The 11438-nt window shown below is 40.2% G+C and overlaps 1 protein-coding gene and 2 pseudogenes across 1 annotated transcript in view; 1 reads left to right on the top strand and 2 right to left on the bottom strand.

Moving 5' to 3' along the window:
- Positions 1-212: 212 nt before the first annotated feature.
- Positions 213-1036, bottom strand: LOC106972245 (high mobility group protein B1-like; annotated as a pseudogene).
- Positions 1037-1312: 276 nt separating this feature from the next.
- On the bottom strand, positions 1313-2722 carry LOC106972222 (cytosolic acyl coenzyme A thioester hydrolase-like; annotated as a pseudogene).
- Positions 2723-8869: 6147 nt separating this feature from the next.
- Positions 8870-11438, top strand: part of LOC106972268 (uncharacterized) — a 60368-nt gene continuing 57799 nt past the window's right edge. Inside the window, exon 1 of the mRNA XM_015069181.3 lies at positions 8870-9100. The gene's annotated coding sequence lies outside the window, so the exon portion shown is untranslated. The remainder of the gene's footprint in view (positions 9101-11438) is intronic.

Below are 11438 nucleotides of genomic sequence, written 5' to 3'. Positions count from 1 at the left end.
AGCTGCATCAGAGACAACTGAAGATGAAAAAACTACCATCCCCATATATAACTAATTTGTGCTGTGCACTAACAAAAACCTGCTTTAAATTTCCATGCCAATTTACAACCTGCATACTGTACCAGGCAAGGTTAGTGACTTTTGACAATACTACCAGGACAGGGCTATCTAAAGACACATTCCACAGTGTGTTAGCTATACAAAAAAAAAAAAAAAAAAAAGACGGTACAACTTAAAAACAAATCTTACATAGCCTTACATTTTAATTTTTTTTCTTTAAATGGAGCTGTGCACAGGGGGTTAAATGCTTTATAGACAAGAAAAAAAAACTGCTCTAGAACCAATTTATTCACCATCATCGTCTTCATCTTCCTGGTCCTCCTCCTTTTCCTTCTTTTTTTTTGCTTTTTTCGGTTTGACGACTCCCTTTGTAGCCGCATCAGGCTTTTCTTTAGTTCAGTATGCAGCAATATCCTTAGCCTTCTTTTCATAAGGCTGCTCATCATCTGCGGCAGAGTTATTCCACATCTCTCCCAGTTTCTTTGCAACATCACCAATGGATAGGCCAGAGTGTTCTCCTTTGATTTGGGGGCAATACTCAGAACAAAACAAGAAAAAGGCTGAAGGAAACCTCTTGGGGGCAATGGGATCATTAAACTTCTTTTTTGTTTCCCCTTTGGGGGGGATATAAGTTTTCATTTCTCTTTCATAATGGGCCTTGTCCGCCTTTGCCATGTCTTCAAATTTTCCCTTCTCTTTAGCAGACATGGTCTTGCACCTCTCTGAGCACTTCTCAAAAAACTCTCAGAAGCCGACTGGAGCATCTGGGTGCTTCTTCTTGTGCTCCTCTAGGCAAGTTTGCACAAAGAATGCATATGATGACATTTTTCCTGTTGGCTTCTTAGGATCTCCTTTGCCCATGTTAAATTATTTTCCTTAGGGAGGCACAGAGTCACCTAGTGCTGGTCTGGCTCTCACTTGCTCCATTGCTGTCTCTGTGGAGTTAAATGTACTGCAGTGGGTGTAAGAGTGGGAGCCAAATGCAACCTCCAAAAAGATTTTAAATTATATTTCATGTGCTCTATTTAAGAAGGCATGAACGTACATAATATGGCTTAAAAATGCTATCATAGAGGTATATCATGTCCAAAATGCTTAACATTTTTTACATGATGCGCATCCTCAGAAAGGCAGAAAACTTGTTACTTGAAGTAAAACAAGTTTGAAGGTTTGTTATGATTTATTATTAGCTCCGTATTTTTAATAACAATGCAAACAGCCATTTGTTCCCCCCAGCCAAACAGCAGGTTTATTAGTGATGCTGGATTCTGTACACATCGTGCAGCGTGCACGCAAGCATTCCCTCGGGAGTCTCTCCGGCGGGAGGGACGACACTGGAGTGGTATAAATGAAGCTTTGGTGTGCAGGTTTTCAGGAGACAGCACAGGTTAACACTGCAAGACGAACGCTTCACACAACACCAGCTCACAATGTGGATTGGGTTTTTGGCCAAGGGGGTAAATCTGAAGTGACTAGACACTGGTGCCACCGCAGACCCGACTTGGGACCGGGCGCCTAGGGCTGGGGCTCTGCCGGGCCCTGTCGTTTTGCCTTCATCTGCAGGTACTGCCCTTTGCCTTGCTCAAAACGCTTCTTCTCGTCCCTGGTCTCGGGCACGAGCTGGGGTACCAGCAGTGACTTGTTCTCCTGGCTCAGGCACATGTAGGTGAAGAAGGCACTGGCAGCCCGGTAGTGCTTCTGCGAGTTGTCCACCACGGGGTTGGCGTCCACCAACACCTCGATTTTCACGGACCTGTTGCTCGTGAATGTCATGTGCCCAGAGATGGTAATGATGCACTCTTTTCTGAGCTTGTGGTGTAAGTTAATGGCGTCCACAGACGCAGTGACTATGCTGGTCTTGCAGTGATGTGTGGCCACAATCCTGGCCATCTTGTCCACGAGCTTCATGGTGACATCTCCATGCATAAAGCCATTCAGGGTGCAGTCAGAAGGCCCCACCGGGTGGATCAAGCTGGACTGGCTATAGCTGACCGTGTCCGGCTCTGGGTTCAGGACAGGCTGGACGACATCTCCCTTCCTCTACTTGGTCTGCGTGCGCTCCAGCTTCTGGGTCTTGTAACGCTTCCAGCCCTCCTACTCCTGCTCCAGTCGGGGATACATGACTGGAGGCACCTCCAGGACCTCCAGGACCTTGTCCACGTTCTTCAGTGACAGGGGCATGTACCACAGGGGGGCCTTGTTGGTTAGCTTTTCAGTACCTGTGAGGATGTTTTCAGACATCACGTTGACCTGGACTTTCATGGAATGCTTGGGGGTGGAGGTGATACCTGCGCAGAAGTGCACCACCTCGCGGATGCACAAGGGCGACAGGAAGTCGGTGCGCTCCATCCGGGCCAGGGCGGCCACGCGGCTGTTACAGTCCCGGGTGCTGACAATGGCCCCTGCCTCCTCCCTCACCTTCAGGATGGTTCCACTGTGGACACTGCCAGCCACACTGACACCATCCGGCCGCGTGATGGGGCAGACCTAGATGGAGGACTAGATGGTCTCCGCGGCAGGACCCAACATGCTGGCCCCGTTGGCGAACAGCTGAAGGAGAACCCAGGTGTCTGGCAGGCCTGGGGCAGAATGAGCGACCCCGGGAGGCGCCCTGGAGGGGGAGGGCCAAAGACGCCATTTTTTAATATACAGAATAAAAGAAAACAAGATAACCTATCAGACACAATTCCAAAATACAGGCTAGGTTTCTCCTGAAGAAGTCTGTCAAAATGTCTCTTCACCTAAATGTACCCCTTAAAGACAGGCAGGTTCCTGGCTTTTTGACCAGGGACTAGCAAGTCCTGACCCACTGACTGCTACTTCGGTTGTAGAAGTTAATAATAGTCTCCATTTGTTACTTGCCATGATCTGGTGCCTTTACCCCTGTCAACAAATGAAGAAGTGAAGGAATTTGCCTCCGGTAGAACTGCTTAGAGGTAGCAGACCAGTATTTAACCTCAGGCCCGTGTGACTAAAGTCTGAAAGTAAACGACCTAGATACCAGACTCTTTCTGTTTTCATGCTGTAGACTGTGGTTAACCTCGACACTAGCCTACTTTTGGTGATAACCATGGATCATAAACACAGAACTTAATGTCAGTATTGTTGCTAGCTGTTTTAGAACAAAGCCTTCTGAATGGTGAATAAAACCTCCATATATATGTCTGTTTTCTTATCTGTAACATTTTATTCCTTATATATTCCTGTATAATCATTCCTTATGGGAAGAGTAAAAATTCTCTGTAATAAAAGGAATATCTGGCATTTGTAAAATATCATAAGACATTTAGAACAAAAACAAATGTCTTATCAATTCGTTGGAGTTGCTTGAAGAAATGTGTAATATTAAGGCAAATTATTAGTGGTTGAAATGTATTTTTCACAAATCCCACCAGTTGTTTTAAGTGCAATCTCACGGTAACAGTTTGTTCAGCCAAGATTAACATAAGCCAATATACACATTTGTAGAAAAATTCGACCCAATTACTTTGAGAAACACTGACATATTTTAGATTAAAATGCCAAAAACTGGAAATTTCTTAATAATTAGTTTCAAAAATGACATTTTTTGGAGAAAAACTGTCCTTAAAAACACCTCCATGCACTTATGTTACATCTATTATGCCACATATTGAGTTACATAAGTGGGCAAAATAAGAAAAGCAACTAATCTCAATAGTTATAGCTCATGTTTTTTTCTAGTTGACATACGAGGCGAGTTGCCTTAAAGGTCATTAGTCATGTGCTCTTGCAGATAAATCTCACAACTGATGCTGTTTAACTTGGCAGGACTATAAAATATTAGAAAGCTGTTATTGAAATTCTGGAAGTTTTTGTGAAGTCCTAAAACTTCAAAAATTGAAACTATTACAAAGATTGTTCATGCTTTTATTTTGTAAAATCAAACTATAGCATCTCCTGGCTTTTTTTTTTTTTTTTTTTTTTTTTACATCCTCAAATACAGCTACAAGCATATCTTTCCTGGTTTAGGGAAACACATGTATCCATACGTACCAATTCAATAGGTTTATGTGATTTTTATTGGGACTTTGGGAGAATGGGGAGAAAGCCATCAGAAATACACCTATTATATTATTTTGTATACAGAAGATTAAGGAAAATATAAGACACTGTAGAGCGGAATGAGCAAGTGTTAACAGAACATTTCAGATAAGAATACTAGGCAGGGACTAGCTAAGATTATTATAATTTCAGATGCTGTCTGCATGAAAAATGTAAACCAGTTATTACAGTAAATCAATTAGAGCATTTCAGGAGTTATGTATGCTGATGAGTAGGAGAAGGAACTTTAGGAGTAGATCAACAGAGCAAATAGACTTTCACCATCAGTGTAAAACATGTACTGGAATTTGGACTTCTTATTCCATCACAACTTGGTATAATCTTTAAGACATGTAGCTCTTAAGTTCCCTTAGCCTGTGACACAATCTCTCTTCTTCTTAAATACTCAGGAGAAGGGTATTCTGTTGATCAAGATCAAGGTCACATATCACTTAATCCTTCATCTAAATGACCACATTACTTCTTGTCTATACCATTAATTTTTACTGCCTTGTGGCTATTGCTGAACTATTACCTCAAAATGCAATTGAATTCTTACAATTTTTAGGGCAGATACCAAATCCTTTACTGCTTGATATACTCCCCTATGACTAGCATTGTAGATGCACTTTAAAATTCACTGAAACCTGTCAGGTAAACATGGCTGATTGAACAAATGTGTTCATCTCTCCACTTTCTCCCAAATTTCCAGCAAAATTACAGGAAGGAATAAAAAAGGTACTGATTTATACATTACAAGATAATGAGAATGGGAGAGAAGACAGCAGTGGACTAGAAAGATAAAAATTGGGGAAATATAGCAAGTGCATGGAAGAAACATTTAATAGTGTAGGGGAGGATGAATCTTAAAAGCAAGCAAAGGGAGGTAACAAAGTGCAAACCTATTCATTTGTCAAACAGTGGAAAGGCTCAGGCATTAGAGGTAACAATTAATCAGAGGAGGGGTATTATGGTCTGAATGTCTGTGTCCCCACTCCCCAAATCCATCTGTTGAAATCCTAACCCCCAAGGTCATGGTATTAGGAGGCAGGGCCTCTGGGAGGTGATCAAATCATGAGGGTGAAACTGTAATGAATGGGATTAGTGCCCTTATGAAAAAGGCCCTAGAAAACTCCTTTGTCTCTTCCACCATGTGAGGATACAATGAGAAGTCTGCAACCTGCATCCTGCAACCTGGAAGAGGACTGTTACCAGAATCCAACCATGCTGGTACTCGGCCTCCAGAACCCATGCTGGTGCCCAGCCTCCGGAACTGTGAGCAATACATTTCTGCTGTTAATAAGCCACTCAGTCTATGGTATTTTGTTATATAGCCTGAGTGATGAGGAGTAATGGAGACTAAAAACTAATGAATTGGGTTAAGATACAAATTAGGATTAGACAGTCATCTAGGTACCCCCCTTACCCCATGCAGCATATGCCCACCCTGATGCCACCTCCAGAGGAAATGAAAGGTACTATACATAAGGTACTCTACATAAGGTACTCTATTCACCCCAACAAATGTCTTCCTTATTATCCCTGACCCATTTAGCTCATCCCCCCACCCACAACTCCTCCAGCAACTCTCAGTTGGTGCTCTGCATTTAACTCTCCTATGTTTTGTCCCCCTCCTTGTTTTTATATTATTTTTGCTTCCCTTCCCTGTGTTCATCTTTTTTGTGTCTGAAAGTCCTCATATGAGTGAAGTCATGTGATATCTGTCTTTCTCTAACTAATTTTGCTTAGCATAATACCCTCTAGTTCCATCCACATAGTTGCAAAGGGCAAGATTTCATTCTTTTTGATTGCCAAGCAATACTCCATTGTATATATATATACCACTTCTTTATCCATTCATCCGTTGATGGACATTTGGGCTCTTTCCATACTTTGGCTCTTGTTGATAGCACTACTGTAAATATTGGGGTCCATGTGCCCCTTTGAAACAGCGCACCTGTATCCCTTGGATAAGTACCTAGTAGTGCAATTGCTGGGTCATAGGGTAGTTCTATTTTTAATTTTTTGAGGAACCTCCATACTGTTTTCCAGAGTGGCTGCACCAGTTTGCATTCCCACCAGCAGTGCAAAAGAGATCCTCTTTCTCTGCATCCTCGCCAACATCTGTTGTTGTTTGAGTTGTTAACGTTAGCCATTCTGACTGGTGTGAGATAGTATCTCATTGTGGTTTTAATTTGTGTTTGCCTGATGATGACTGATGTTGAGCATTTTTTCATGTGTCTTTTAGCCATCTGGATGTCTTCTTTGGAGAAGTGTCTGTTCATGTCTTTTGCCCATTTCTTCAGTGGATTATTTGTTTTTTGGGTGTTGAGTTTGATAAGTTCTTCATAGATTTTGGATAATAACCCTTTATCTGATATGTCATTTGCAAATATCTTCTCCCATTCCTTTGGTTTGCTGATTGTTTCCTTTGGTGCGCAGAAGCTTTTATTTTGATGAAGTCCCAATAGTTCATTTTTGCTTTTGTTTCCCTTGCCTCTGGAGACATATGGAGTAAGAAGTTGCTGTGGCTGAGGTCAAATAAGTTTTTGTCTGCTTTCTCCTCTGGGATTTTGATGGCTTCCTGTCTTACATTTAGGTTTTTCATCCATTTGAGTTTATTTTTGTATGGTGTAAGAAAGTGGTCCAGGTTCATTTTTCTGCATGTTGCTGTCCAGTTTTCCCAGCACCACTTGCTGAAGAGACTATCTTTATTCCATTGGATATTCTTTCCTGCTTTGTCAAAGATTAGTTGGCCACATGTATTTGTGGGTCCATTTCTGGGTTCTCTATTCTGTTCCATTGATCTGAGTGTCTGGTTTTGTGCCAATACCACACTGTTGTGATGATTACAGCTTTGTAATACATCTTAAGTCTGGGATTGTGATGCCTCCATCTTTTGTTTTCTTTTTCAAGATTGCTTTAGTTATTTGGGGTCTTTTCTGGTTCCATACAAATTTTAGGATTGATTGTTCTAGGTCTGTGAAGAATGCTAGTGTTATTTTGATAGAGATTGCATTGAATGTGTAGATTGCTTTGCATAGTATCAACATTTTAATAATATTTGTTCTTCCAATCCATGAGCATGGAATATTTTTCCTTTTTTGTGTGTGTGTCTTCTTCAATTTCTTTCATAAGCTTTCTATAGTTTTCAGTGTCCAGATTTTTCACCTCTTTTGTTAGGTTTATTCCTAGGTTGTATGGTTTTTGGTACACAGTAGTTTTAATGTTTAAATAATAAATGATCCCAAACGAAAGTATACGAAAGTAAAAGAAAATGGGAAGAAAAATTCATACCAAAATAATACAAGACCATGTCCATGAATGAAGGCTATGAATCTCCAGATTGAAAGTGACTTTCAAGAGACCTGGATAATTAGCTAAAAGAAAAATAAGATAATAGCAAGTAAGATACACTCAGACCAAAGTATTGCCTCATGAAATTCAGATCACCAAGATCATGAGAAAATTCTAAAAGTCTCCACAAAAGAAAACAAACAGGTAACTTACAAATTATTGGGACTAAGAATAACATCGGATTTTCAACAGCCATTTGAAGGAGGAATATCTTGAAAACTGTGATGAAAATGATTTTCAACCCTCACGGTTTATCCATAAACAAATTATAAAGAAGTTGAGAGAACAATACGGTGTCACTTTCAAACAAGTGAGGTCTAAAAACGTTTCCTTCCCATTCTCTAAGTTTTAGGTAGTTACTCTAAAATGAGGAATTAATTCTAGCAAAAGAGGAAGCCATGGAATCTGGAAAGAGCAGATCTAACACTAGAGAGAGTTAAAGGCGGTTCCCCAGATGATGGCCAATGCAAGTGCCAGGATCAGAGGTGTACAGCGAGCTTGGAGAGCAACAAGTTAGGACGGGTTAGAGTGACTTCAGGAAAAGCAGAGACCTGATAGGTATCTTGAAAAAAAGAGGCTCAAGCATGTGGACAAGTGAAATAACAGCTGTTGGAAGCTGTGGGAAAAATTAGCAATGGGTAATAAAGAAAACTTAAAAGTGTTTAAAAAAAAGAAATTGTTAACTCTAGGGGAAAATGAAATTTGATTTTGTTTCTAAGGTGTATACACACTGTAGGCAAATTAAATTTCGTTAAAAAAGGTAATAGCACGTGGTCTGCCAAAAACATTAATGGAGATACTAAATACTGACGTAATAAAAAGTTTTTGATATTTTTTTATTTTGTGGGATGGGGAAAGAAAAAGCAGGGTAAGACTGCCAGTGTCTCCACATATGAGGAAGTTAAGAACTAATGTCTAAAGTGATAAATCAATACATAACATATTAGAAAAAGAGCGCCAATGTTGTAAGTGACTGTTTTTGGTAGTAGGATAGGTTGCAAACAGGGAGTCGTTTCCATTTCAAGACTTTAAACTCTTTGTACATTACTGCAATAAATATGAAAATTAACAGTTGCTTTTTGGATATTGGGAGTTACCTTATTTCCACTGAGAAGGGTCAGTTGATTTTACCTTGGTGCCTAAAGAGTCCAAAATGTATGTACCTACCCCTTCTGGTACACCAAAGGAGGGGTGAGAGAAAATGAGAGCAACCTTTCTCCCCTCATCCTGAAATGTTGCCTAGAGTGGAAACTGGAGGCTTCCGTAGTGCCTGCTACTGTGATCGGAAAGATCAGGCCAGAGGCCCCATCTTCCGCCAGATACTCTCGGTAAAGGCAGCGCTGATGTTACCAGAAGTAAGGCTTAGGACTCTTGTGGGGAGGAATCCTTACATCCTGGTCCTCTAATTTCTCAGAGGAAGCGTTTCTTCTTAATACTTCCGTTATTCTGTACCCGCCCTCCTCATTGGCTCCTCCCCCAGAAAGAAGGAAGGAATTCATTTTATTGGTGGATTTGAGGGAGGGGAGGAACCGGACATGCCCTGTTCTGCTCCATTTTCATCTTGAGAGTGCTGGTTCCCGAGGGTGTGTGGAGGGAGGCTTGCTCCTCCAGGGTTTGCCAGGTAGAGTGTCTTTCACTGGGAGGCTCTTGAATATTGAAGTCTGGCTGGTTATCCAGTGCTGCTGGTAACTGTGTGGGGTTAGTCTGCCCAAGCCTGCAGTTCACAGTTAGGAAGTCCGTTGTTGCCCTGTACCTTCACTCAAGCTTTCAGTAGTAGTAAAGGTAATGCTTTGGTTCCATTAGCCAACTATCTTGTCCTTAGTTGTTATTTATGGGGCTGAATCTAACTCACCATTAAGTCTGTCAGGTATCTATCTGGCTTTTGTTCCTTTGGTTTCTTAGTTCTGTAGGATTTTCTGTGATCAACTTAGTGGCAGTGTATAAATACAATTTACATAAATTATAAATTTATTAACCTTATATCAAATTATTCTTTGCATTATTGGTGTAAAGTCAATTACATAATGAGAAAATGAAGGTATTAAGTTAAATTTCCTTTATTTGCAAGTTACCCACATTGAAAATATAAAAGTTATCAACTGAAATACAGAATAACATTTTGTTTCTCTCCTGGGAAAACATGGAAGTTAGGAATATGAGGACGCATTAAAGTGAAATGTTGATGAAAATGATGTATACTTTCCTATTGTATCCCAAGAGAGTGAGTTCAACTCACATTAGGAAATCGACTTTTATAACATATGTGCTTTGTAACATAAAATCATTGAGTATTTTTTATGTGCCAGGCAATATTTTAATGCTAGGGATACAATAGTCAACAAAACAGGCAAAACCCCTACCCTTTTGGAAACTTCCTCCTTTCCTCTCTCCCTTCCTTCCTTTCCTTCTTCTTTCTATCCTTCCTTCTTGCCTGCCTTTCTCTGTTTTTTTCTTTCTCTCTTTTCCTTCCTTCCTTCCTTCCTTCCTTCCTTCCTTCTTTCCTTCTTCCTCCCCCTCCTCCCTCTCTCCCTTTTCCTTGCCTTGCCTTGCCTCGCCTCGCCTCGCCTCGCCTCTCCTCGCCTCTCCTCTCCTCTCCTCTCCTTCCTTCCTTTCTTTCCTTTCTTTATTTGCTTTATTGAGGTATAATTGCCAAATGAAATTACTTTCTCATGGGCAAGACAGATAATGAACCATAAATAGGTCAAACATATAGTATGTTAAAAAGCAATACGTGTTATGGAGAAAAAATAAATAGGATGTTTGAATATGAAGTGTTGAGGCTGCACATTAGAATTGCAGTTTTAAAATAGTGCATCATTTAGTAAGGACCCGAAGGCAGTTGAGGCAACAAATTATATTCTTGTCATCTTCCAACATGCTATTTATATTACTAAGGGAGAAGAGGTCAAAGATCTGAGCTGCTGGATACTCCAACAGTAAGTATTGGAGATAAAGTGAAGGAAGGTGAAGAAGAAACAGCAAAGCAGTTTGCAGGAAATGATTTGAGAGGCCTGTTACTTATCTGAGCAAGAGCAAATAGAGGGAGGCTCAGGAAGACTTAAGGTGTTAACTGAACTTGGCATTAGAGAATAAGCAGCACATTGATGGGCAGAGTATTTTAGATGGGTAAAAATGAACATAAAGGCAGTGACAGGCATATGAAAGAAAATCATATTTGGAATTTGATGAGTATTTTATTTGAGTATTCCTGGAAAGAGGGTTGGCTGGGGTATGGGCTGGGAGCAAGGTTTGTTGGGGGGAGTTAAAAGATGAAAATTAGAAGTTGAAAAGATGGCTGTCTTTAAAGAGCTGGGTATGATTACAGATCATAAGTGATTACAGATTATGAACAGATTAATATGAAATATTACAGATTAATATGAAATCATATTACATATGATTACAGATTATAAGTGAACTTTATAATGGAGACAACGATTACCAAATGCCAAAGTCAAGTAATGATGTTTTAGTAATATTACTCTGGCGACCTTCTCATTTTCAATGGAGTAAGGTTGGAGGTAAGAAATTGACTTTGTGCATGACTATATCCAAATTTGTTGTAGTTTGGGATAGGCACTTGACCTCCTAATTCCTTGACCTCTGCTAATTCCTCTCCTCAGTTTATCTAAATTCCATTCACTTTTTAAGGCCTAGTTTGAATTCCATGTGTTCTGTGTGGTTTTTAAAAGGTTGTTCATTCCAATTTCTACTGACCTCTCCTCTCTATGAGGTCAGTTATTATTGAAAAGAAACCTTTTTCTTTTTTAATTTTCACTATGGTTGCACTTTTTCTCATTGTTGTTATTGAAGAATTTTAAAGCCAGGGACATGTATTTTCATTTCTTTATATTGCTTTCCAAAATGTTGTAGTATGCTTGACAGTCTATTTTATTAATGATTTATCCTCATGATGTTCATGAAGTCAGGTCACATGCTCGCTAGAACTTTTTCATGGG

Source organism: Acinonyx jubatus, chromosome C2 (assembly GCF_027475565.1).
Source record: "Acinonyx jubatus isolate Ajub_Pintada_27869175 chromosome C2, VMU_Ajub_asm_v1.0, whole genome shotgun sequence".
NCBI lineage: Eukaryota > Metazoa > Chordata > Mammalia > Carnivora > Felidae > Acinonyx > Acinonyx jubatus.
Note: the sequence above shows the minus strand (reverse complement) of the source record. Positions and strands in the feature narration are given on the sequence as shown.